The sequence below is a fragment of the Aphelocoma coerulescens genome, chromosome 11 (assembly GCF_041296385.1).
Source record: "Aphelocoma coerulescens isolate FSJ_1873_10779 chromosome 11, UR_Acoe_1.0, whole genome shotgun sequence".
NCBI lineage: Eukaryota > Metazoa > Chordata > Aves > Passeriformes > Corvidae > Aphelocoma > Aphelocoma coerulescens.
In genome coordinates this window covers 18,772,613-18,798,901 of record NC_091025.1, presented here as the reverse complement: position 1 = coordinate 18,798,901, position 26,289 = coordinate 18,772,613, and the positions used below count along the sequence as shown (strand labels likewise).

General features: G+C 41.2%; 1 long non-coding RNA gene across 10 annotated transcripts in view; it reads left to right on the top strand.

Annotated features, from left to right (window-relative positions):
* The window catches only part of LOC138117134 (uncharacterized), a 48,256-nt gene extending 22,697 nt beyond the window's left edge, over positions 1 to 25,559 (top strand). For 5 of the 10 annotated variants that reach the window (XR_011154534.1, XR_011154540.1, XR_011154537.1 and 2 more), the window contains 2 exons: positions 21,774 to 21,879; positions 22,558 to 24,556. This is a non-coding gene — a long non-coding RNA (uncharacterized lncRNA). The other 5 variants (XR_011154542.1, XR_011154539.1, XR_011154535.1 and 2 more) reach the window with 5 other exon arrangements.
* The last annotated feature ends 730 nt before the right edge of the window (positions 25,560 to 26,289 follow it).

Here is a 26,289-nt window from a genome sequence, read left to right as displayed (position 1 = left end):
ATTTGTGTTTGCTCTGAAAGCTATGCTGAAAGAATATAAAGGAAGTCATTATTCTAGTTCTGTTTAAGCTGGAGATTTATTCCATTTCCATAAACCTAAGACGACAGCCTCTTTTCAAGATAATTCACATACTGTGCCTTGCAAGCTTCCTGCTTATGATAGCTGAAAGGGAAACAGTTAGAAAAAGAAAAGAAAAAGCAAATCTTTTTCATTCAGTATGTAGATTTTCCTCCAAATACCTGGAAGGTGATGCTGCTCTCAAATGATGTCTTAGATTTTGGGGTTTGCTGCCATGAAGTGAAATACCAAATATTTGCAATTAAGTAATTAATAATGAGGTGAAATAGTAATAGCAGAAATCTATTTTAAGTAGCAGTTATTTTACATCATAGCATTGATATGTTGAGTGCACATCCTGTGCAAGTGTGATTTTATTATTTTAGAAAGCAGTTTATGGATTCTGTGTGTGGAAGGTGACCTGGAGGTTAACAACTTTTACAGATCCCTATTACAAACTAGAGCTGGCTTGTGTTAAAGGGAGGGGCTGTCATTCTGCCCAGGAAATGTGGGCTTTGTTGGTGGGAAAAGACAGAAATAGACCCTGCTCTGTACCACTCTCCTGACATATTTTACCTCTACCTGGAAAATTTCTCCTGTTTGCATAAACACAGTTATTGTGGTCATTATATAAAACATGATCCACACAAACACTGAGCACTTTCTGAAATGGGTTCAGAAGTGTGGTAGATGTCTGGGGGAGAAAAGCTGGCAGCTTACAGCAGATGGATATTCTCTGTCAGGATATAATATTTGCGAGGTACAAACACTAATGTTGTTTTGCTCTGAAAAAAAGCAAAATAAAAATCCTGTGGCACTGCATTGAAAGTGCAGCACGTGGGTGGACATCCCAGTGCTAAGTGCTGGCAGATAATGAAGGCAGTCCCTTGATGACCTTAGTCCCAAAAGTAGGCATGGAAAATGATAATGAAGCTGGTAGGAGCAGAAAAGCTTCACAAGGTGCTGCTGAATGCACACAATTCTCAGCAAAAGAGCTTCTAATAAAATGATTCTTTGTTCTTGAGAACTTGTACGACCTCTGCCCATAGCTCAAGGTCACTTTGGGCAGCGTGGCTCCAGTCTGACAGTCCCAGGCAGAGGAGGCAAGGAGCCCATTCACTGGCAGAGCCTCAGGAGCACGGGTAGCAATGTCCCTCCTTCCAAAATACTGTGGATTGGGTAACTTTCACTAACTGCTGAAGTGTTTATCTTGTGGGGTTCAGGAGAGGACTGGAAGGTGAGGGGTGGAGGGGGGCTGACACAGATATTCCAGGAGGTAAAAGGGCTCTTGTTTTTCTTTGATTTATGAGATAAATACCTTAAGTAAATGCTAAGATTTTCCCTTTCTTTGTCAATACGGATATGTTGCAGCGAGGTTAAAAAGAACACAGAACTTCCAGGTTTCCAAGCTGAGAGAAATTGGACTTTATAACATCTAAGCATACTTACTTAAATGACTTCTTTTATTTAAAAAAAAAAAAAAAAAAAAAAAAAAAATCTCTCCAGTCCTAATGCCATGAGAGGCATTAATTTGGCTTCCCACTGGATCTTCCAATTGGGGCTGTTGTTGTGGAAAAGATTGGTTGAAGTGTAGAACTGTCAGAATCGGGGGGTACCGGTTCCAATGCTGGTTTTTCATCTTACTGAATATTTTTTCATGTGTTCTTCTCAGCAGCAGTGACAAGCTGTTTAGAGATGTTATTTTTATATGAAAAAATAAACGTGAACTGTTTCTGTTCTTATTTTTGAAAATTGTTTCAAAGTTCTTTGCGTGTGCTCTGCAGTGCACAGGTGGTGTGAGGGGAAGTTCTCCACTTCAGTGTGAAAATAGACCCTTTTTTGTCTATGTATCAGACCTGTTGTGTGTGTCAGAATTGTCTGGCTAATTGAGATATGATGTGCTTAAAATATCTTCCCTGTATGTGGGGAAAACATGATAATTTTCTTCTGACAAACTCTCAGTCAACACCTGCCAGGTCATAACATTTTCTTTTATTTGCCTGGGTAAAAGTGAGGGGGCCCTGATAGCCCCAGGATCACAGGTGCACACATGTCAGACACAGGAGTAGTTCTAAATTATGTCTTAAAACAAATATTCTCCCCCAGCCTGGGCCAGGGCTCTCAGGGATGTGTGCATGAAGTGGATTTTCTGTGCAGCAAGTAACAGGTTATTGAGTCTTCCTTGTGCAGAGGTGACCAGAATATGTGACAAAAAATGTTCCTGGATGTTCTGGGTGCAGCCCCGCCTTGGAGAGCCTTAGAGCAGCAGGTGACCCAGCTCCACTTGTAGGTTCCAACCCAGGTTTGCAGAGGAGTTGGGATTCCAGCTGGAATTAGTTTCCTGGTAACTGCTTGGCTTGGAAGAAGGGAGTGAGCCCAGCCTGGTGGGTGTTTTGGGGTCTCAGTGTGCTGTTAGTAACACACAGCACACCTAGTGCTGAGTTTTGGGGTGTGATTGGCTTTTTGGCCTCTCACTCACTTCTGTGTGGTGAGAAATAGCTCCTCACTCCCTACTCTCCAATGCCTGAGCCTCCAACCTCAGCTTGAGCTCTGATTTCTATTTGGAAATGGGAATGATTTGGAATCCTCCACTAGGGTGCAGCTGGGCCAGTTGGTGCTTCTCTGTTCCCCTTCCTGCTCTGCTCTCAGATCTCATCTCTGTGGAAGGGAGGAATTTGCTGCAATGCTCAGTGGATGAGAGGCTGGAGAGTTTTGGATCTGGAAATACATTTGTTTGCTGTTCAGGGCTCAGCCAAGTGTCGGTGTTGGATTTAAGGCTTGCAGTGACTCTCTCATCCTTCCAGTCTGTCTTTAGCACCCTCAGACATGCTCCCAGTAGGGCTGATCTGAGGATGATCAAAAGTGTTTGAAAACTACCTTTGAGTAAACAATAAATGCAGGTTATATTCACAGTGAGTCATAAAACATTACTGATACAAATACTAATGTTTAGGAAATGGGCTTGAAAGCAAATGAATAAAATGCTTTCCACTTAAGCATTGTTTATTTATTTTTCTTCTGTGTAAGACATTATTTGTTCTGTATTTAGTGTAGAATTTTCTTTGAGGGGACTAATTTAACATGAATCTTAGTCGCTGGAGTACCTCATTAATGGGTGTCTGCAGAAATGTCAGATATTTTGAATGGTCTAATAACATTTATAGAAAGTAAATGTGGTGTATTTTTAAAGTCTGCCAAGGAAATCATTAAATACCTAAGGTACTGCATTCCATGCCTTGGAAAAGGATCTTCTCTAATGCATGTGTCTGCACATGAATGTTGTCTCTAAATAGATAAATAAAATTTGGGCTTTAGGCAGGAATTTTGAACCACTGCTTCTGAGGTGGGTGATTTTGGGGTTTGGTTTTTCTTTTATTAAAATTAGTGTTTCATACAAGTTTGAATAAAAACTTTATAGAAATTCTCCAAAGAGAGAACAATCAATAAGGGGAAAAAATGTGCATGTAGGTGATGTTCTTTTCCCTCAAAGATCTGCATTTCACCAGCACCTCCACAGTAAAAATCATCTTTAGATTTTAAACCTGAGCGTGTTTCCCCTTGGTGTTTGAACACCACGGTGTTAAATCTGATTGCTGCTTATCCAAAGTGTTTTAAAATGCTGAATGTCCCAGTAAATAAGGAACCTACTAATGAGACATTATTATAACTACATTCTTTTTTCAAGCTGACATTTCCTGTTGCAGAAAAGCCTGGTCTGCCAGTCGATATGGCAGTGTTCAGGCATGTGCTTCCTTGTTCCCCACGCTGGCAGCGTAGTTCATGGCATTGATGGATCTGGCTCTTTATTCTGCATCTGAGCTCCTTGCAGCAGAGCATAATGATGTATTCTGAATTTACTCCAACATGGAAGCTCATCTATAAGTGCTCATTCTGGAGGGCTGCTTTGCTTAAAGCACTGACATGACTTGGTTCGAGGCAAGGCTGCTATTTTAACGTGAGAATGTGAGTTTGAGCATAGTGCACGGTTCCATTGGAGCAGTGAAGCTGGGGCATTTCACTGCAACATAAAGCACCCCCCAAAATACAAAAAGTAATGGCAACTTTATGGAAAACAGATCTGTCTCTCAATTGCCTTAAAAACCCAGCCTTGAAGGAAAAGAAGAAATGCTGTAGTAAGGGAATCTCAGTATTTATTTTGTTTTTAAATTTTTATTTTGCAAACTGTCTGAACCTCCCTTTCTGCTGGGACAGTGAGGTGACGAGAAGCTTTGTCTCACTTGACTTTTCTGTTAATTCAAGTAAGCACTGAACGATTTCAGCTGTAACACTGATTCCACTTTGGCTTTCTAAAGTGCTCAACGTTGGCTCTGCTCTGTTCCTGATGCTTTTGTTGCAGCTGTTGGGAGTTCTGGGTGCAAGGAGCAGGAAAGCTGCTAATAAGATTCTAACTATTTTTGTTGTTCTGGAAGCATTTGTTTGCAAGGTTGGGAAAGTGAATTGATTTACATAGTGAAGGTTATTTCTCCAGTGAAAAGAGTTAGTTTCATTTTTGAATGAAGGTTTGTTTTGACAGAAAACAGTTATATGAAGAAAATGTGAGTTTTAAAAGACCTTGGCAAGCATTTGATTCTTGTACTCCTTTTCCCTTTTACTATGAAATGAAATAACTTTCCAGGTATGGCCATCCTGGTTCTCTTGACAACTGATGCAAAAGAAAGTCAATTTACCATGTGTTGTGATCAACTGAATTTAGCATTTGCTGAAAGATAAATATAAGTATCAGAGGCTGTGCAAAAGCTTTGTTAATCATCGCTCTTGCTGAAGTTGGGGAACACTGTGAGCATAGGGTTGGAAATGTAGTGACAGCAATTACTGACTTATTTGTTAATGATATGACAGCTTGTTATAAATTACCAGAGGTTAATGGGATAAGGAGTTGGTATAAAACCTCTTGAAAACTGATGATGTATTATTTTCTCTATTTTCCTTCATAAATATGCATTTGAGGCTGTGGATGGAACTTTGCAATAGTTTATTTCCAGTTGGAGTGGAGGGAGAGGCACGAGTAATGTTTTCTCAGTGCTTGGTGTGCCTGGTTTCCTGCTGGCCACCCCGGTGGTGACACTTTCAGGGGTGCTGGGGGTGTAAATGAAGCTGATCTCTCATTGACTCTCTGTCCCTCCTGCAAATCTCTTCCCCTGTGCCTTGTCTGCAGAAGCAACAGAGGAATTTGATTCTCCTAAACCTCCCGATAAGAGATTGTTGTTTTTGTGTCCATGGAAATGGACACTGCTTTCTGATCTTGCTGGGTTCTGCTCTGGGATTTGAGGTTTCTCTTGTTCCCCGATTTCTGCTAATGCAGTCTTGCTTATAAAATCCACCAATTCCAGTTCTTGGAGATTTGAGAGCTGGTTCTTTGCTGCTCTCTGTGCAGTGACTGGGCCTCACCAGAATATAAATACCTACTTTTGTTATAATCTAAGCCTTCCTGTTTCAGGAAGGGAGATGCCTTGATCAATACCACATGTTAAAAACACATTTCAAAGAGTAAGTAATCATGAGTTTTGTCCTCACCATGATCTGTACCTGTAAACCAGCAATTACTGAGTGGAAAGTAGAAGTGACCTAGTACTAGATGCTCAAGCCTAAATGTCTTTTTTTAAATTTTATTAGATCATTTTTGTATAAAGTTTATGCTCTAGAAATATTCACTGTAAGATTTATGGGGTTTTTTTTGTGACAGACAGATGATCTGCTGGTGATGACAGATTCAGATTTGGCAAATACATTTAATTCTGAAGCATGGTTCTTGCTGATAAAACAGGATCAAGGCTCATGGCATGAGGATTAGCTTAGGATTTGGGATACAGGCATGGGATATAAAGCACCATTATCCCTGGAAATATGGACCAAATTGTAACTTTAGTAATCATGATTCTAGAATGTGTTAAACCAGGTGTACAACCACACGTTTTTGCTGGTCTGAAAGTTTTTTATGCTGTTCAGCCACTTTTAGTCCAGGGACCTGGCTATTCCTTATTTCCCTCTGGATTTTAGACCTGCTAGCAACAATCTTGGTTAGAGTAGTTGTCCAAAGCAAGATTTTGTAACGAAATCCTCCTCTCAGGAAGCTTCAGTTCACAGGTTCCCAGCATTGCTGCAGGATCCAGCGTTTGAGTACAAGTACTCAAAACCAGGAACAATTCCTTCATGATGGTAGAAGACTGTTTGCCTCCAGATATTTCTTTCTCTTCCACTTATCTGCATACTTTTTAAAAATATTGAACTTTTTTTGGTTTTTTTTTGCCTAATTCTGACAAAAGTGATCCTTCAGCATTAGGATGCCATTTTACATCTGGCCACCATCACCAGATCTGCTTTTAGGATGGTTTCTTTCAAGCTCTTCTTGGTTTCAAAATCTGCTAAAACATCTTCTGCTACATGTGTTGGCCAGGAAGTTGTGTGCCAGATCTGTGTATTTGTGACAATGAGAAAAACTATCTGTCCTCAGAAGGCTGCCTGGAATATATCTGAAGTGGGGAATCTTTTAAACAGGCAGCTACAACAGCCAATCATTTGAAAAAGCTGATCCTATAAACTTTTCATAGTCCTATTGTTGCTAACTGGTTTCATAGATGTCTGCTCAACACCTAATGATGATTGCTTCACCCTCTGTGAGGAATGCATCTCTTCTGTTCATTAGCCTCCAAAATGCACCCATTAGAAAAAAACCATTTATAATTAACCAACACAGAATGGAGCAAAACTGTCAGTGTTACAGTGCATGACACTGCTGGCTGAGTCACATTTGTGGGGAGACAATTTTGTGTCTTTATTGAAATGCATTAAATGTGGCTGAGGAGAAAGGAATCCATCAGGTGCTGAAGAACAATCAGAGCTCATCTTGTAAATCATTTACAGAAACAAGACAGCCTTACATCAATGCTAATTAGTTGAGAGCTTCCAGAGTTTTCAGGAGGAAAAACTTGGTGTAAGCAAAACCTGAAAACTGTTATTTCTGGAAGAATGAATAGGGAGGATTAAAAGTAGATATTGGGAGGTTAGATTGCTATTGACTGTATGAATAAACTGAAGGATTGCTGTCAGACTGTGTCTGTAAACAGCAAATTTATTATAAAGAAATTTTTAAAGCCCTGTAAAACCCCCTTATGTCCCCCAGGAAGTGTGGTGCAAGGGAAAGTGTCACACACTTGCATGGAAATCCTGTTCTTTCAGCCTGAATTGGTATTTTGAACCCAAAGCTGTCCTTGCTCACCTGTTTCCTTACATCTCTCTTTAATTATGTATTTAGAATTTATTACGTTTTATTTTCTCAGCCAAAACCAATGATCTCAGCTACTCATCCTGCCCTTTTATCTTCACAAGGACCACTCTGTGAATTTGTGGGGTGGTAAAAAAAACTAAAGCACAAATTAGTAAAGTATTAGGGAGAAACATCTATAGTGGTCGCCTTCATAGTTGGTTTTCAGTGTTATTAGCAAGGAAGGGTTTATTGTATGGACACCTCAGCAAATAGAAGGCAGCCCAAGCAAAATCAGTTTTTAGTAGTCTGGATAGTTTACGTGTCCTCTGGGGTTTTCTTGCATAGATTTACCTTGATTATACATTTAGCAGGTTAATTTCTGGATGAGTCCTTATTAGAGATCATGATATTACAGCAGGGGAAATGAGTGTTTTTAATGCTGGTCTCTCCAGGTGTAACAGGAAAGCATCCCTGAAAGGCTGCAGAGGCCAGGCCAAGCCATACTTGTACACCCTTTGATTTTTGTCAAGAGATTGAAGCATCCACTTACTCTGTCAAAAGCAGAGGAGTAAGGTAGAATTATCTCAAAGGGAGGACAGGTGCCAGACAAGACCATGGGTTTCAGGAGCCATGTGGATTTGGCTGCAATGCTCCTTGTCATGCACTCCCAGGGGCTGCTATGGCAAGGGAATGTCCTTTCCCAGCAGGAATGAGTGCTGTACAGCAGGGGGTATGGCCCTTTGTTATGGCTGCAGAGAGTTGTTAATGAATTTGGGTTTTAGGATTTTGTCAGGGTTCGAAATCCAGCTCAGTGCTGACAAACCTGGATGTTCCCTATGTTACTTTTTTAAATGTGTTCTCCTGGGGCTTTTTCTCCCCATTAATTAGTGCTTCCTCAGCTTGGAGAGAGAGGAGCAGGCAGGACTGACTGCCTGAAAGAGGATGAGGTGACAGTGATGTGATTTCTCCTGTTTTTTTGGTGCAGTCAGAGCTCTGCTCTTGGTCAGGATTGAGCCCCTGTGGGTTCTTGCAGCTGTGGGATACCCTGAAGAACAATTTCCAAAAGTTCAGCTCCCTAAACCATTAAAGTTACTTATTCTGAAATCTGAATTTACCCAAGGGCTTTATCCCTTCTGCCCTTCATTTAATTTAGGAGACATTTCATTTAAACTGGAAAGCAAGATGACTTTTTTCCTCATTTTTTATAATTTCTCACCTCTTCTTGCACTGGGGAACAGCTGGTGCCACTCTATTTAAATATATTTCTGTATCCAAGATAAATTCTTGAGATGCCACAGACTGATCTGCATCATTCCCTTTCTTGATGCCTTTTAAGAAAATTATGTTTTTATGTATTTCTTTATCGTTCACTCTCACAATGCAACAAATCAGAATTCAACAACCCAAACTGCACAGAGCCTTGCTGTGTGCAGCAGATAATGGTGATACTTGGTGCAGGGTGCTTTTTGCAAGCTCTCTAAGCAATATTTTCTTTCTATTCCAATCTTTCTAATCCTGACCTTATTATTAATGTGTTCCATCCCTCTTCCTAACTTGGGAAATTGTTCTTGCCTTTGGATTGCCTTAGGCCAGCAGAGGGGAACAAAGGGCCAGCACACACGATCAGCCCTGAAAATGTTAATTGATATTTTACCGCTTCTGACTAGTTAAATCCCAGGATAACAGACCACAATTCATTAGGCTATTTCCACATTTTTTAAGATTACCCAAGTCTGTGTCTAAGGAGGAAAACAGACCCTTTTTGTGTGGATTTCTCACCTCCGCCTGCCTGTCACGGTTTTGAGGATTCCACGAAGCTGGAAGCATTAGTGGACATTCTGCACTGAAGCTGCTTCCCCAGTGTGGACTTTCCTTTAGATGAGTAATTCCCATATAAATGTAATTGAGCAACTGCAACTCTGGTATTGGAGTTGCTAATTTAGGCCTCTAATCCTGGAAGAAGCCCTGGATAAGGGACAAACCTTACACTTGCAGAATTCTCTTATGTCATTGCCTGATATAGAATGGAAGCTTAAGTAAATGCTTTATTTAAGAAAATATGGACTAATTTTCTGTTGGGGAGACTTTAAAACCAGAGAATTTATTTTTGAGGGGATGTTATCTCAAAGCCTTTTTGTAGTAATTTGATTGTTACATAAGGCCCAGAGTATAGCTAAACTCAGTTTCTTTAAATAACGCAAGCTTAGAAATAAGTTTAGATTTTTAAAAAAAACTCTTAGAAATAAAGATTCATTAAAAACAGAAACAAAATCCAAAGCAAAACAAAAACAAATGAAAATCTCTCAAAATGAAAACCCCAAACCAACACACAGGGCCAGAGAGATGAGAAAAACTAAAGCTTTGCTGAATGTCTTGATGCTGCTCTAGTGACTGTGTCTATTCTACAGTCCTGACCAGAATTTTGATCATTATAGCATTATTAAAAATGCTTTTTCAGTTTTGTAAGTGGCCCACACTCACAGCATTAGCTGGCAGTCTCTTTAACGCCCTGCTGCACAGCATTACAGGAATAAAAGGTGTGGGCTAATAATGGTCATGGACCCTAGCTTTGGAATTAGCATAATGGAAAGAGATCCTGAAAGCAAAAATCATATTTCTGTAAGTGACCTATTACCACTCTGATTACATTTCACACAGTAATTTAAATGAATTTTGTGATGAGTCTGGGGGGAGAAGGGAAAAAATGCTCATTGTTTGTGGGAGTCATTGGATAGGGAGCCCAGGCAGGGGCAGGCTGGGTTTGGGCAGGGCAGGCAGGGGCTGGAGCACAGCTGGGATCATCCAGATGTTGGGAACACTCTGGGTGTGGGCAGCAAGGCCTTTGAGACACCATGGCTCTTTGGTAACAAGGAGGGTTTGAGTCCAGCTGATAAATTTTCAGTGTTTTTTTGGGGCAGGGAGAACATGTGGGCACTGGAACAAGGCTCAGGCTGCTCTGACCCTGCACGGCACCTTTATCCTAAGCAAGGTGGCTCCTGGGCTTCACTGGAGCTGTCCTGACTAAAATCCCTTTTTTTCATTCCAAATATTTCCCTGGTTGCGACAATTTTTATCTGAGGAGCGTGAAAGATTTCAATTAACAAGTTTCTCAGATTATCCATGAGTAAAGGTAGCTATATAAGGATAAAAGGAGTCTTAAGAGTTCAATAATCTTTTCAAAAATTCAGATAAACCTAGCTAAAATTCTTGTACAGAAGTCACACACAAACCCAAGCTTTTAGGACTTTTCAAACTCTATTATCTTTCCCACTGTTTGCAATAGAATATGCAGTCCTGTCACAGGGGGAAGAATGAGAGAAATGAGAAAAGTGATGGAAATAGCCATGAAAATGCATGCTGTAATAATATTGAATTGTAACTTAAAGGACACTTTCTATTTTGGAAGCATGAAGAGGTCATGACCACCCTGCTGTTCCCAGCACTGCTGTGGCCTCACCTTGAGCACTCTGTGCAATCCTGGGCCCCTCAGTTTCAGAAGGATGTGAGGGTTCCTGGGTGCAGCAGCAGAGGTAGAAAAGCTGCCAGGAATGTCCTATGAGAGTCTCTAGAGGATGGTCTGTAACCTGTGGAGGCTGTCACCAGGTTCCTCTGAATCCACCACCTTTTTTCTAATTAGTCCTTCCACAAAGGTTGGAGAAACAGAATTGGGTTGGACCAATTTGTGCATGTGAAATAAAACAGGGCATCCTCACTTTGTATATATATATATTTATAAATATAATGTTTATATTTTTATATTTAAATTTGTTTTTTAAGTTTTTATATTTATATTTAATTTTTTTTTATATTTAAATTTATATATTTTACGTTTGTATTGAAAAAAAGAGCCTAATTTCATTCATCCCTATGCCAAATGTTTCCTAAGAACAAAGGTTGCATTTGAAATGAAATGTTCATTACTATAACATCAAGGTAGGGGCAGCATTTTGTGACACCCATCCTGTTCTCCTGTGGGAATGTTGCAGGGATTTAGTGCATTGGCATTCTTTTCCCCATGTGAATGTCCCAAAATTACGTAGTATTGAGAAGAGCTGCATTCATAAACTGAAAATATGTCCTGCCTTGTGAACAACATTCATTCTGGAGCAGCAAAGGAATGGAAGGACCAGCTGTACAGCTCAGGGAAGTCAGCAGATACCTTTGCACTGATCTCACAGGACACCCAGGCCCTCAATCAGTTGATTGTATGTGTTCTTGGGGTAGGAAGCCCTGTGGAAAATAAATTGGTAGCTGAGCTGCCATCTGGGCAGCCTGGCATCAGTGTGACTGCTCCAAGGAAAACCAAAGAAAACCTCTGTCTTGCAGCCTCAGTATTTTATCTTTTGGAAGGAAATTTCTGGGAACAATTCATTTGCTCGTGCTCTGGGTTTATGATGTATTTCAGCTCTTTGTCATGCTGAAGGCCAATTCTTCAAATCTTTCCCATTGTACTCAGAAAAACTCATCTCTCTAATTAAACCTGTTAGGCCTTTTACCCACAGCCTTGGAAGTCCATCTTGTGGTGTAATCTTGGCTTGTGATGTTCCCCAGCTTCAGTTGGGTGGTAGCTGATGTTGATTCTTGGATCAGACATCACTCCTTTCAGTTTTGCTCTATTTGAAGGCGATTCCTTTATAGGATGCAGTGTCCTGCTTTAATGATAACCCACAGTGGACACCTGAGAGCAGTTTTGGGGGTATGATTTTAACTCCCAGGAGAAATGTGCATTTCTCTTTCTGACTAGAGGTGCACCCAAATGTGCACATCCTTGGTGGTTGGTCGTGTGTTGGGGCTTTTTTTTTTAAACCCCTAGAGAATTCCTATTGTTTAATTGTGTAGGTAGTAATAAAGTACATTTAAAATTTGGGGGTTAAGCTTAAAACGTGCTTAGAGGATACTGAAGAGAGGAAAGAATAGCTCAGTGCACATTTGTGTTAGACTTTGAGGCATGTGCATCCCACTTAGGACTATTTTGGCAACACAAAATTTGAGCTCCTTGCTAAGCAGATGGCTGGGATGCTGCAGCTCATGTCAGCTCTGCTGTCTGGGGTGGGCAATCCAACATCTCTGCCTTCTCCCCACCCTGGTGCCACGGGCGTGTGCAGTCTGAGCATGGCTCAGCTGCTTCCAAATATCTCAGCACCCCAGAATTTTGTTCCTGGCAGATCCCAGGCTGCAAAAGAGAACTTTCAAACGATAGGGAGAAGGCTTGTAGGTCTTCAGGGCAATTCTCTGACCTGTTAAGTAATTCTCAGGAAGAACAAGCAAGTGAAATAGCTCCAGGTCATTTTGAACCTAAAACCAAAGGCAGCAGTGGCTGGTAAAGCTGGCTAACTGTGTTGTAGAGCTCTGCAAGAGAATGGAGCAAAAGAAGAGAACATTACCTAGTAACCTGGCCGAACCTAATAAAAAAATCTGTGCCACTTTGCTTGCCAGCTGTAGTGGAGAGGATGGGAGGAAGTACTGAAGAATGTTCAAAATCAATGGAATACTACCATTTAAGAATTGAAAAAATCCTGCTAGACTCAACCAGCTTTCCTTATTTGGCACAGGAGGAGTCTGCAAACTTAGCAAATGTAACTTGCTGTTTGTTTGCAACTGCTTGCTCAAAATAGTTTGTAAATTATTACAGTAACAAGAGCGTGCCGAAACTTTTAGGGATATTGGGCCACACAAGGTCTCCTTGGTAAAAATACATGCTTTGAGAAGCTTCACTTATGAATATGGAAAGAGATGGCAGAGGAACAACTGAATCACAGTAAAACCTGTTGCTCCTTCCCATCTGGATATGGCAGTGGAGGTTATGCTGGAGAAGAAGAGTCCTCGAGCATCGTTGTCTCCCTGAACGTTGCCGTATGCTGCCGGGGGGGAGTTGTGCTGAATATTTCACAGAGCAACCTGCACTTATGTAAGACAAGGAATGCTGGGGCTTCTAACCTTGAATTAGGGTCACTTCAACCCCCAGTGCCTTAACTGTGCTTGGTGCTGTAGAAAAAACCAACTTCTTAGTGGCAATTAGGTGACATTGAAGTGTCCATGCTGCCAGCTCATCTGCAGCTCCCTTGCATGTGTGTGAGCATTCCTCCTTCCCCACTTCCCTTTGTTGTGTCCCGCTAGCAGCAGCACATTTTAATTACAGCAAAACCTCCCTGCCTCCTTCTGGGTGTTCTCACAATTCAGCCAAGTGGCAGGGAGCAGTCTGAGCAGTGATATTATGCCCTGTTAATGTTTGTAAGAATCAACAGGTGAAAAGTACTGCGGGCAAAATTTTTCTGTTTTTCTGGAAGAATCCTAAGAATCTATTGGCATTTGTCAGCAAGGAATAGCATAAAATCAAAAGTAATGAGAACCTGACAAGACAGCCTTTTACTTTATTGGGGAAAAAAAAAACAAACCCTCACTTATTTTTTTTTTCTTTCTCCAGTTCTCATATTTTAGTAGCAAAATCTCTACATTATGCGTGGGTTTTTTTTAAAGGTTGTCTAAATGGTTTTGGATAAGCATCTGCTGACTTAGCTCTGGGAATTTTAACCTTTCATTAGCTCCCAGTGCTGAGTAAGGCAAAGAGAACACAAGAAGTTTTATTCACAAGGTTTGGGAGCACTGTGGTGAAGGTGAAGCCTGTTCAGCTCTCAGTTCCATAGCCCAGTGTTGTCCTGACAGCCCACAACAAGTTAATACCCCAAAAGCTGTTCCCATAGATCCAAGACTAAACAAGGAGCAGACTTTAAAGGCTTTAAGTGGGGCTGCTGTTAACTGTAAGCAGCTGTTGGGAGATAACAGAGTTTCCACTGGAGCAGGGAGCTCCTCTGCCCCTGTACAATGGGACCATTCTCCAAGTGCTGCTTGGAAGGAGTCAGTTCTGTCTGGCAATAATCAGAATTAAGTGGTGGGGGTAGGGGAGCCAGTTGTTGGATCTTGCTGCCCAAACTGATGTTTATACAGCAATTCTACTTCTGCTACTAAAAGCCAAAACATACAAATCCAGCTTATCCAGACTATTAAGAAATAGGGAGTGATTATTTTTTTTCCTTCCATTCTCTTTTCTTTGCTGCCTCTGTTCTGCATCAACACTTATTTGAATAATGAGGAAAGACTGATACTAGCAAACCTTCATCTGTCTTTTAGAATCTAGAAACATGACATTGGAGTTAAATCCAAACAGTACCTGGTGTAAATGTTCATCTTTAGAAATTCTTCGAGCTTGTTGAAGGCATACTGTAAAACATTAAAAGTTTTTTGTTTTACTGTTTTCAATAGACTGAAATGTTAGCAGAAGTATCTTTTTGAGGAGACATCTCAAAGCCAGTTGGTTCTGCTCCAAATCAAAAGTAAGAAGGCTATGAAAAGATCTAATTTGGATATTTCTTGGCAGCTAGTGATTTGTTAAATAGTTTGTTTTTAATTACTTTCAGAAGTGAAGGAGAAGGAGAAATCCTTTGTAATTCATGCTTCTAGAGAAAAAAAAACCAACCCAGCAACTGTAGGAAATCAGGCTGTTAATATTAGAAGTTGCAATGTGACTCACAGAGTGCATAATCTCTGCGATAGTACAAGCAGCAGAAACGGAGACAAAGAACCAGATGTGCAAACTTCCTACTAGTTAAATTCCAGCTATTTAATCAGCAGCAGGACTCGTCCTTTGTCTCACATTTCCCAGCTCAGACACAGCTTGGGAGGAGGACACTGCAGGAAAAGTGCTTTTGCCATCTGCAATCCAGTGGGTGCTTGGATGAAGCAGCCTCCCAGAGGGATGTGAGGAGAGGGGGCACCCAGCGGTGTTTCAAACCCAGCAGCCTGGGTAGGAAGTGCTCCACAGCTGAGGCAGACACAAACCTGGCTGTCTTGCTTTGGAATCCCTCACTGCAGATCCAAAGAGCTTTCTGACTGCAGGCAATAAAGGAGAGTTATGGCCCTCAGAGCAAAGCCAGCTTGTAGGTTATTAATGTAATCAGAGACTGGGATAATTGTTCTGTGACTTCTTCCATCCTGGGAGAAGTCCCTCACGCTTTGTGGGTGTGGAGATGCTTCTGCCTCTGCCAGAAGTGAAACTCCTTTGCAGTCAGCAAGTGAGGATCCCCACAGGTGGGGGAAAAAAGTGCCACCACACCCCCTGTTTGCTGGTGTGGCACAGAAATGTGGCAAGCCCCTTTCCAGAGCTGCCATCCGGGCTCTCCAGCAGCAGAGCAGGAGGCTGCTGATCCAGAGCTGCTTTTTACATGTTTCACACGACCTTGGACTCAGTGGTGTTTCCCATTCAAGACCCAGGGGCAGAAGGATGCTGAGCAAAGCCAAGAGCTCTGCCTTTTCCCTGCTCTCTTGTCAGTCTGGGATCCTTCACTAGCAGCACTTCTTGCTGTCACAGGCCCCACGGGAGGCTGCAGAGCACAGGTAACCCTTGCCAGACCTGCTTTGTCCTTCAGGTCTCACCTGGGACCCACTGTGGAGTTGCATCTTGCATTAATAATTTGGAAAACTCAAAAAGTCAAAGCTGGCATTGTAGAACTGGGAGCCTTGTGGGATGGTGTCTGACTGAGGGTGTGTCTCTCCCCCCCACCTGAAAACCTGCTAGCAAAATTAAAACACTTGTTGAAAAATTGTTCTTGGATCACTGTTTGCCAGCATTCTCCTTCATTGCAACTTCCACCTTGCAATTACAAATGGACTTTATTTTTAAACAGAACTTATCATGATGTACAAGTGGAGATTAATAATTTGAATCTTGAAGTAATCAATAAGCAGTGTACATTATCAAAGTGATTTTAAAAGAAACATTAATATTTAAAGTGCCACCCATTTTTTGCACTAATTTTATCTCTTTGTGTGGAATTACTGTAGGCTACAGGAAATTTGGCAGGATTTCTGCTGAAACTCCTGCTTATTTCTGTTACACTATAATATGGAAGTCTGCCACCAGGCTGTGAACCTGGCTGTGCTGGATTAAATTGTTCAGTCCTGCTTTAAGGACCCAGCCTGTCCCAGGGGCAGTTCTAGCTTAGAAAAGAGCTTTTGAAAACCAGCCCTGATTTATACTGTGGTGTTAAAGTGTGAACAACTTTCTTACTGATTTAAAACATGACCCAAATCCCTGCTTGGGATCTGTATCCCAGTTCTGTAACCTTTAATCCCTTGATCATCACAAAACAAAGAGCCCCTCTCATGGTGAGGGGTTTCACCCACTTGTCCAGCCAAGGAATGCAGATGTTGTTCCCTCTCCCTGGGAAGGAATGAGCCTCCCACATCCTTTGAAGCCTGGACATTTTGGGCTAATTTGCTTGGGAAGCACAAATGGATTGTAGTGATGTGTTCAAATAGAGATTCATGCAGCTACACAGATTTACACCAGCAGAATACTTTAGCTGGATGATTTGGGCATTTTCCCAAGCACATGTGCATAGTAAAGAGCCTGTTGCACAATTTATAAATACACAGCATAGATCAGGTGGGATGGTTCCTACAGCAGCCCTTGTCAAACACTGTGCTGTCCTTTAATTGTGGTTACAGCTCTCACATCATATCATATATCACATTTTGGCATAGCCTGAGAGACACAGCAGAGCTCATTTGAAGTTGCTGAGTTCTCCTCTGCAGTAGCTCAACAGGATTTTTGCTTCATTCTTCCTAAAATAGTGGCACCAGAGAGACTTGGACAGATTTTCTGCTTGGCCTTGTCATGAGTGGCTTCAGCTTTACTGAAGGTGTGTTGGTGGAGTTGTAAGATACAGGTCAGCGTTATTCAATGACTTCGTGTTTGTTGTGCACAAGCTGTAAAGTGTTTAGTCTTTATGAATCAATGAATTTATATATATAAAAATATATATACATTTATGTCTATATATACATTCTATGTTATATATATTTTTATATATATATGTGCTTTCATACATAAACACACAGAGAAAAAAAGACCACAAAGAAGTCAGGGATTGGGGAATATAAAACAAGTAGAGGAAGTTTCCTCTGCCAAATTCAAAATTTGCATTTTGTGTAGTCCTGCAATTTTTGGGTTGTTCACTCAGTCTTGTATTGTGCTCAGCCAGTAATTGTCTTTGCCTTACAAATCTTTGAAATCTTGTAGCCTAAAAATGAAATTTCCACAAGAATAGAAACAGTTTTAGAATTAATTGACACTTTGTGGTTTTTTAGCAACTGTTCATTTACCTAAATAATTCATACATTTCATTTTCTGTATTTTCATCTTCCACAGTGTAACATTTCTCTATCAGCTTCTGTTAACCCAGTGCCTTTTTTTAGATTACCATTCTTCTGCTCTTGCTTAAGCAGTGGCACACACTGAGCATCTGGATTCTTATCAAATCTGATTTGTCAGCTTTCAAAAACTTTTGTCCTGGTCAAGAACATAGAAAAAAGGAAAAAAAAAAGACCATGGGCTTTTGATGAGTCATATTTTTTTCTGTGTTGGGTTGTGTGTGATCTTTCCAGGGCTTCTCAGGGTTTCTGTCCACAGAAAATGCCTGGACTGAAAGGTGGATTTGGATTTTGATGTACTGTTTCTTTCTCTTTTATTTTTTGCTTCTTTTTTTTCCCTTAGTAGCAAAGATCCCCTTTGTGTTTAGGTCTTAAACGTCCTTGAAAACACTCTACACAACTCAGAGTGTCTTGTAATATAAGCAGCCAGTCATTTTGGAGAAATGGCAGAAACTGGGAAGTTCCAATTCAGTTCAATTTTCACTCTCATCAGGTAAAGGCTGTTAAGAATTATTTCCTGCTGAAACTTCTGGGTTGTATTAATAGACTACAGAGAAACAATCAAAGAAAACAATCAAAGAAATCAGAAGAGCTCTGCTTCAGGACTCCAGGAAGAATGTCTTTGCAGGATTCATTTGCTAAATGACAATAAAGATAAATGAACCCCCAAACCTGTCAGATTTTCTTCTTCTTCACCTTGGAAGACTTCAGGTTATTTGGGTTTTTTGTCATCTCTGAATAATGATTTCTTGCTGGATAATTTGAAACATCTTGCCAGGGTGTGTTAAAATGTGTGATTATCCCTGACAGTGCTTAAGGCCAGGATGGATGAGGCTTGGAGCAGCCTGGGATAGTGGAAGGTATCCCTGCCCATGGCACAGAGCTGGCATTGGATGAGCTTTAAGATCCCTTCTAATCCACTCCTTTTCTAAGTCTTTCTTGCAAACAAATAGTGTTAGACAGGTAGCTAATCTGTTTTTATAAGAAGAGTGATTTTTCCTGTCCTGAACCTCTTGCAAAGCCAGGATGTTTGCAGCTGTGGGATCCCGCAGGCCCCTGGCAGGGACAGCCACAGCAAGGGGAGGAAGGGAACCGAAATGAATAACCTCTCCTGGTAGAGAGAGAATAAAAATCCTCTTCAAAGGAAGCAATTTCAAGGCCTACAGTCACAAGGGTGCCAACCACACCGTGTGTGGCACCACAGTTATCTGGGGAGCTGAGCACAGCTCTCAAATCCACTCCCTGCATTGCTCTGCAAAATTTTGCTTTGTGTGTTTGTCGTTACTGACTTTATTTATTCTGAGGGACACTCCCCTGTACCTGGAAATTTTTAGAAGGCATTGCACCATTTGGTTGCATTTGGAGACCTGTCTGCCTTAAACACTGAGATGACAATTTTGGCAGTCAAAATGAGGGTAAGAAGCTGCTGGCTTTTCTTGGGTTGATTTTTCCCCTGTTCTGGCCGTGGGAACAAGGGGGTTGAGTCTCAGCTTGGATGCAGCTGTTCCAAAGCCTGACTGCAGGTCCTTTGAGAGCTCCTACATCCCTTACCTTCCTCCCTGAAGGGTTGGACAGGATGCTGCAGCCCAAGAGCCCTTCCCTCCACACTGGAAAATCTGCTGCACTTACCTGTGGGGTCTGGGGGAGTCACAGAATCCCAGAGTGGGGTGGGTGGAAGGGACCTCAAAATTCATCCAGTCCCACTGCTGCCACGGGCAGGGACACCTTCCACTATCCCAGTTGCTCCAAGTCCTGTCCAGCCTGGCCTGGGACACTGCCAGGGATGGGATATCCTCAACTTCACTGGAAGTCTGACATGCTCCCCTTCATTTCAGTCTTCCTTTAGTCATCTGCTCCTTTTTTGTTTGTTTGTACTTTATTATTAGAATTTAAAACTAACAAATAATTTCTTACATGCCCTAATCTTTATGAACATTTGTTTACTGATTATTTTGTGTGCAACTTTTTTGGGCTGCTTTCCATCAGAATAATTTCTATCAAAAATGCAAAGCTGAAGTTATTTGAAACTTTGCAGGCTCTATACCTTTAGCAGAAATAACTCTTGTTGCCTTCCAGGCTTCTTGCATGCATGGTTTTTTTGCCCCCCATCACGAGTGTGTGTTTGGGCATTAATTTTCACTTTGAGTGGACTAAATCTCAAATCTGATGCAATGTTTTTTAGTATTCCTAGACTGTGGCCTCACAACTAAATCTGAATGTTTGAAAGGTGCTCAAGGATTTCAGTCATTAGCAAAATTTGGTTTAAATCTTAAAGTATAACTAAATTAGTGTGTTTTGAACCACTCATAGTTCAAAATCTGATTTTATGAATATGTGAGATCAGAATAGTTTTCCAAATCACAGCCTTTGCCACCCAGTAGGGTGGGTGGTTTAATATTTTCTTTCTTGCCAGAGAATTTATTTTGAAGACTTTTTCTGGGTTATTTCTTGATTAAAGATAGTAAATGAAAATAGAAGCAGCAACTAGGAAATTCGAGGTTGTGAAATAGGTGATGAGATCTGGTGCCTTTCTATTTTGTTACCTCGACACAAAGTTTTACTGTATCTGTCAAGTTCTATTTCAAAATCCTGGAGATAACACTCATCATAAGAACGATGTCAACACTCCCTTTCAAATCCCAAACCACCTGACAGAGCATTTTCTCCTCTCTCTGAGGGTTATTTGGCTGTGATTCTTTTCTGGAAAATGATGTTATGTTTGGCTGTGTTGGATTTTTGTAGCTTGTGGGTAAGACAACGTTAGACCTGACCTTCATGTAAGCAGTCAATGTCCAAAAGAGACAGTCTGCTGTTCTTTAGATTGGGGCAGCAGAAGAGATGTGTTAATATATGTAATGGTTGTAAATGAAACATTTTAGTGGTTAAGTCACTAAAATGGAAAAGGGATGAAAATAGAAATGAACAGAAGAGTGTGCAAAAAATATCTAAGGAATGCTTTAGTTTGTGGATATAAGTTCAGAAGCACGGAAGGACAGAAGCAGGTAAAGAATCCTTTGTTTTCTGTGTGCTGTGGGGACCAGCAATGCAATTGTTCCACGTTGTGTCTGGGATCTGCCATTGGATGGCAGGGAGCTGGAATTTCCAGAAACTTCATCCTTTTTGGTAGCAGCTTTTGGCTCTCCATGGGCCTCCACCTGATGCCTGCAGCCTTGGCCCTTCCTTGCAGTGAAACCACCCTGCTTGGAGCCAGCTGTGCTTTTCTTTAGTCAGAGCCTTGGGATGGTTTGGGATTGGGCCCAAATTAGTCCTATTTTTAGGCAATGTATCAGGGCTTAAACATAATAAAAACTCTGCTGGATTCTTATTTCCTCACCTTTAGTTTGGTCATTAGCTATTGTGCTAATTGCTATTATTTATTATTAGAAAAAATCAATACTTTGACAAATAGGACAGATTTGGCAAACCAAAGATGGTGGAGGACTGAAATGCTTAAGGAAAGAATTGCTCTCAAAATTTTCTTGGAATTTACAGCAAGGCTTTTAACTTCTGTTCTTTCAGCTGGCAATAATTTATTTTCTGTTGTTGTTCTGGATGTTAAGTACAGGAAATAAAGGAGACACTGGAGAACCTTTTGGGAGATTTTGATCAAACCACCAAGTGTCCAAAAATGCTTTAATCACTTTGAGCTTTCGTGGGAGGGAAGGAGGAGAAAATGTCTATCAGCTGTTTTGTGAAAAGGCGTCCAAGGCTAATTAAATGTTGATTCATCTTTTTCATTTCACGTTGAGTAAATTCTGAAGGTATAATTCACCAAGATTACATTCTGATTTTTATTTATTTATGTAATAAATAAGTTTGCATGTGTTCTATGCACAAAAGTGTGCTTTTTCTGTCAGTTGGTTGTTTTATGCTGCTTCAATCTAACTTCAGTAACTGAGCAAGCAGGATTATCTCTGGCATAAATGGCACCACAGTCCCCTCAGCAAGGGAGGAGTGCACTGGTTCAAAAATTACCTTATTAATTGTGTTACATTTTGAAAATAATATTAAAATAAAGTAATTATGCTATTACTCTTGTAATTATAGCTTTCAGAGTAATGGTGAAGGCGTTTTGAATGTTGCCAATTTATATTTGAACTCAGAACTGTGGCCCTGCCTGTGAGTGTAAATTCAACAAGTTTGGATTTCAAGGAAAACATCCAGATTTACTTTGGGTTGTCCCAGACTTGAGGGAGCTCTCTTACCTTTTCTTACAGGGGATGTCAGAAAGGGTTAGAAACTATAATTTCTCTGAAGTGTGTTTTCCTGTGGAATTTTCCAGGGGCTCCAGGTGTGCTTTTCACTGCACGGAAGCAGAGGGGGAACAGCTGGATTTGAGGGATGGGATGGAATCTTTTGCCTTCCCTGGAAAACTGGGGGTGTTAAAGGTAAGACGTGGAAACCATGTTACTGGATAAGTAAGTGTTTTATGACTTGAATTTTATGAAGCTTTCCTCTCGCTAAACTGAAATTATTTTACTGAAGAGAGGCCCTGCTGGACAAAGTCCCTGCTGTGCTGGTGGCACTGGGGAAAGCCATCCCACACACTTCCCAAATGCAGTGGGCCCAGTGGTGTTCTGCTTGACTGCTTGAAATATTCCCAGGGTTGGAATAATTCTTGAGACTGTCCTGGGCAAATTTAGGAGACTAACTCAGAGGAGAGGCTTCTGACAGCCCACTGAGCCCCTGCTTTGCAGCAATGCAGGGAAGGCTGGGGGCCCTGTGGCTGCTCTCTCCATTGGGCTGAAGCTAAAAGACCTCAGTGTTGTTTATTTTCAATTTTACTGATCTACAGACTTCAGTGAGAAATGCAGTTTGGCTGCACCTGAGGAATGGAGCTACTCTGTACCAGTCCTTTAATATTAATGAAGTAATTGGGCTGTCAGTGCTCTCTCCTCACATCTGTTCCCCAGCATGGAAAACCATTCCCCAAGCACTGGGGTCTGAGCACACAAATAGATTTTTAAAATGAAATCGTTACAGAAGCAGAAATCTAATCCTTCAGTTAATCACCAGCAATATCTGAACAGAGAGGAGCTATTGTGTATCTGCCTTGCCTCCCTCAGGTGAGCAGCAGGAATAAAGCACATCAGGAAACGAAATGCATGTAAATCACCGAAAAGGAGAAGCTGACCAAAGTTGCATTTCAAGGCATTCAAAGAACAGGAAAATCTGGGGGAGAGGTGGGGAAAAAAAAGAAAATCTGTTCAGCTGCTGAAAAATGGAAAACATTTGTTTGATGTTCCAAAGGTGACTTCTGCACTAAGACAAGGGTTTTAATCTGAGGGGCTTTTAAAGGTAGGCATCCTTGTGTGTTCATGACGTCAAGAATTTTAGCAGAAACAGAATGATTCTTTTTGTTGAATTCTGACTCCTTAAAAAATTGTCCTTCAGGTAAACAGGCAAATCTTTCTTTCTGTCCTAAACTGTAGAGAAATACAGGCTCTACTTCAACTGTTTCAGTAGAAGGTCACCAGCTTTTTCTGTATTTAGAGGTATTTTTGCTATTTACTCTGTATTTGCTCTGAATCTCAATGCGGAGGGTGGTTTTCTTCCCAGATCTGAGGAGCACTTGGCTCTGCTTGCCCATCTGTGGATTGACAGGATTTTAGGTGTCTCACAGGAAAACAACAGCTCTTCAATGATGCATTCCTTGTTCCTGACAAGTTCACTGTTCATGTGAACAGGGCTAGGAGTGAGAGACAAACACATCAATTTATCATGGAGAGAGGAAAAAAAGGCTGCAGTCAAGAGGATTGGAAGTGAACAGTACCTCTCTGCTGCTTAGGTGTGGGGTTTTCAAAGCAGATATCCAGACTTTAAAACTTGCTGGACGCCTGCTTTAGCTAGCTAGAATTTTGGGTAGAGCTGTCCCTCGAAGGATGTTATTTTTGATTGCAAAAAGTACAAATTGGGTGAGGTCTGAGCTTTGGTTCTGCATTATTTTCCATGAGATTCCTGAGTAATTAATGCATTAATCAGTGAGAGACTCCTGTTGCTTTTAGCCTTGTCCTGTGGTTGTGTTAAAGACCTGCAGCTCAAGCTGCTTGTGCTGCTGTGGGATGTGTCAGACACCTTGCACACTGATAAACTCCAGTGTGGCAGTGTGAAATCCCTGGTATGGGGTTCCTGGTGGGGCAAGCTCCTCTGACCATGAACAGCCTGTCTTGCCCTGCTTTTCTAAGAAATCCTCCTGCCATCCTGCTCACATGCTGACCAGGGAGAAGAAAGTTCAGTGGTTGGAAAAGCCATTTTGTGTTTAGAACGTGAAATACAAAAGTGCAAATAAAATTACGCACATGCCATGACTGGGAATATCTCTAATTCCATAGTGAAAATATGATAAACCACATGATCTTGGGTTAGGTTTAGAGGGTTAGGGTCAGGCTGTCCCTTTCTGTGGTCCTGGGTGCCTCCATGCAATAAATGGCTTTAACTGTTTCATCTGACTCCAAAGGGAAAATTCCCGAGGTGAAGAGTTTAGTTGTGCAGTTTCTGCACATGCCGTAGGTAGAGGGCAAAAAAGTGCAGTGGCCCTTTGGGAATAATGAGCAGCTTTTCCTTGGGTTTTCCCAGGGAAAGGTTCCTCTTTGCCTGTGTCTGGTTTGCTGTGAGCTGAACACAGCAGCTTTGCAGACCTGTGCCAGGTTGTTTTTATTTTAACAAGGCAAACATTAATGAGGCCGTGGCTGTCTGCAGAAAGCCTTCATGCAAGAGTTAGCTCCAGGAGTGCCTGGGGCAGGGGTTAGGGGTGGGGAGGAGATGGCAGGGCTGCTTAGGAGGGTTTTACTCCTTGCATCGTGGAGCTGGTGGTCTGTGGGTGTAAATAAAATAATGTATTTCTTCTGCCTTTGGCATTTCAGTGTGCGCTGTTGCTATAAAGGCAAAAGTCCCTTAATATTTTAAATTTGGTTTTGGTATTCAGAGTAGGAACATTTTTTTTTCAGGGGTTATGTGGTGGGAAAACTATTGAATATTTTTAGGGTGGGAAACCCATGATACTGTATATAGGAGAAAGCTCAGGGTGTGTCTGGTCTGAAGAAAAAGCATCTTGCATCTTTCTGCAAAACAGGGGGAAGGCCAGAGTTCCATTATAGCAACTGAGAGGTGAGAACACTATATTAATTTAAGAATATTAGAATATAAGAATACCATAACAATTTATTCTGCAAGGCTGAAAGGCAAATGCCAAGTTAGCCTTTAAAAAAGAAGGCACAAGCCTTGTCAGTGTATTGCACTGGAATTCTATGCTTCTGTTGCTATCACTTGATTTTTTTTTTCCCCCCTAATCGAAAAAGAAGATCTATAAAAGAAGGTTTGACATATATAATTTAGGAAATTAATATTGCATTTTTTCCTTGTTGGCTCAGCTGTATGGACCTGGCTGATATCTGTGTAGCTGAATTTTGTGCAAAGTTGTCACGTGTGTGTCCAGCCAGAGGAGCTGAACAGCTGAAGTTGTCAGGGCTTGCCTGATGGTCCTCCCAGGCCACCTGCTGAACACACCTTGGGTTTCCCTCTTTAAATATATCAGTCCAGTACCATTAAGACAACTTCTTAAAATGCAGGAGGTGTCTGGCTCGAGGTTTACATCTTTTGCACATGCAGCCCTGCTGGAGGCAGAAGTGGAGAGCAGGAAGTGGGAGCTGGGATGGTGAGAAGGGACAAGGACCACAGAATCCTGCAGAGGGGGTGGTGGCCACCATCTCACCTTGGTGCAGCCCCTGTGTTGGCATGAAAAATGCTGTCAGGGTGGTGTTAGGCAGCAGAGTCTGGGGACAGTACAGTGTGGCAGGACTAGCACTGCTGTGCCACAGCTGACTGATGGGAGAGGAAAATATTTCCCTCCTTGGGGCTTGCAGGTACACAAGTAAATCTCCAGAGATGTGTTAATCTGAACCAGTAACTTGTAATATAACTCAACTAAGCATTGATGAATCCATTTGATACAGGCATGATAAGATTATTTTTTTTGTTTAAATTTTGAGTGCTTAAAATGTTGCATGCACCAAAACTGATGTGTCAAGGTAAATGTGTGCAAGTTATTTCCCTTTCCTCCCCCGTTTATCATCAGTGACTAGAAGAATAAAATACTGTTATAAGTTTCTGCATTTTACAGTTTTACTTTGTTTTATTGTGACATCTGTCGCACAAAAAGTTTTATCCTCCTAAGCATCTTACAAAGAACTGCTTTTTTCATGGTGAGGACCTAATCTTTGATCATGATCTATTTTAACCAAGACATCTCAGTTAGACACTGTTTTCTTCAAAACTGAGGAACTCTTGGAGGTGTTTACTACTAAACAGAACTTGGGGGAAAAAGAGAATATAATTTTTTTTGTGTCACGAAGAATATTATGATGCAAGTGGGAGCAATTTCAAAAGAAGTAGGAAAGAGGAGAGGCACAAAACCTTGATAACAGAGGAATGTGCAAGTCTTCATTTGTTCCATGCTGTACTGATTTTTTATTTTTTTTGCCTCAAAAAATAGCAACTGCCTCATGTATAGAAGCTTCATAAAAACAGGCTTAGCTGCACTGCTTTGAAAAAAATATGTGTGACCAACTTCTGAGCTCAAATATAGGTAACAAACATCCACTCGTGCCACTGAAATTTCACTATTACACACCAGGAGACAACCTTGTGCTTCAGGTTGCATGGGTCCCATTTCATTTAGATTACCAACAGGAATCATAATAATTGGATAATTCATCTTTGTTCTGAATTACATGAAGATTAAAAGGAAAAAGCAAAAAAAAATCCTGTGAAAAACATCTGAAAAAGAAAATATTAGCAGG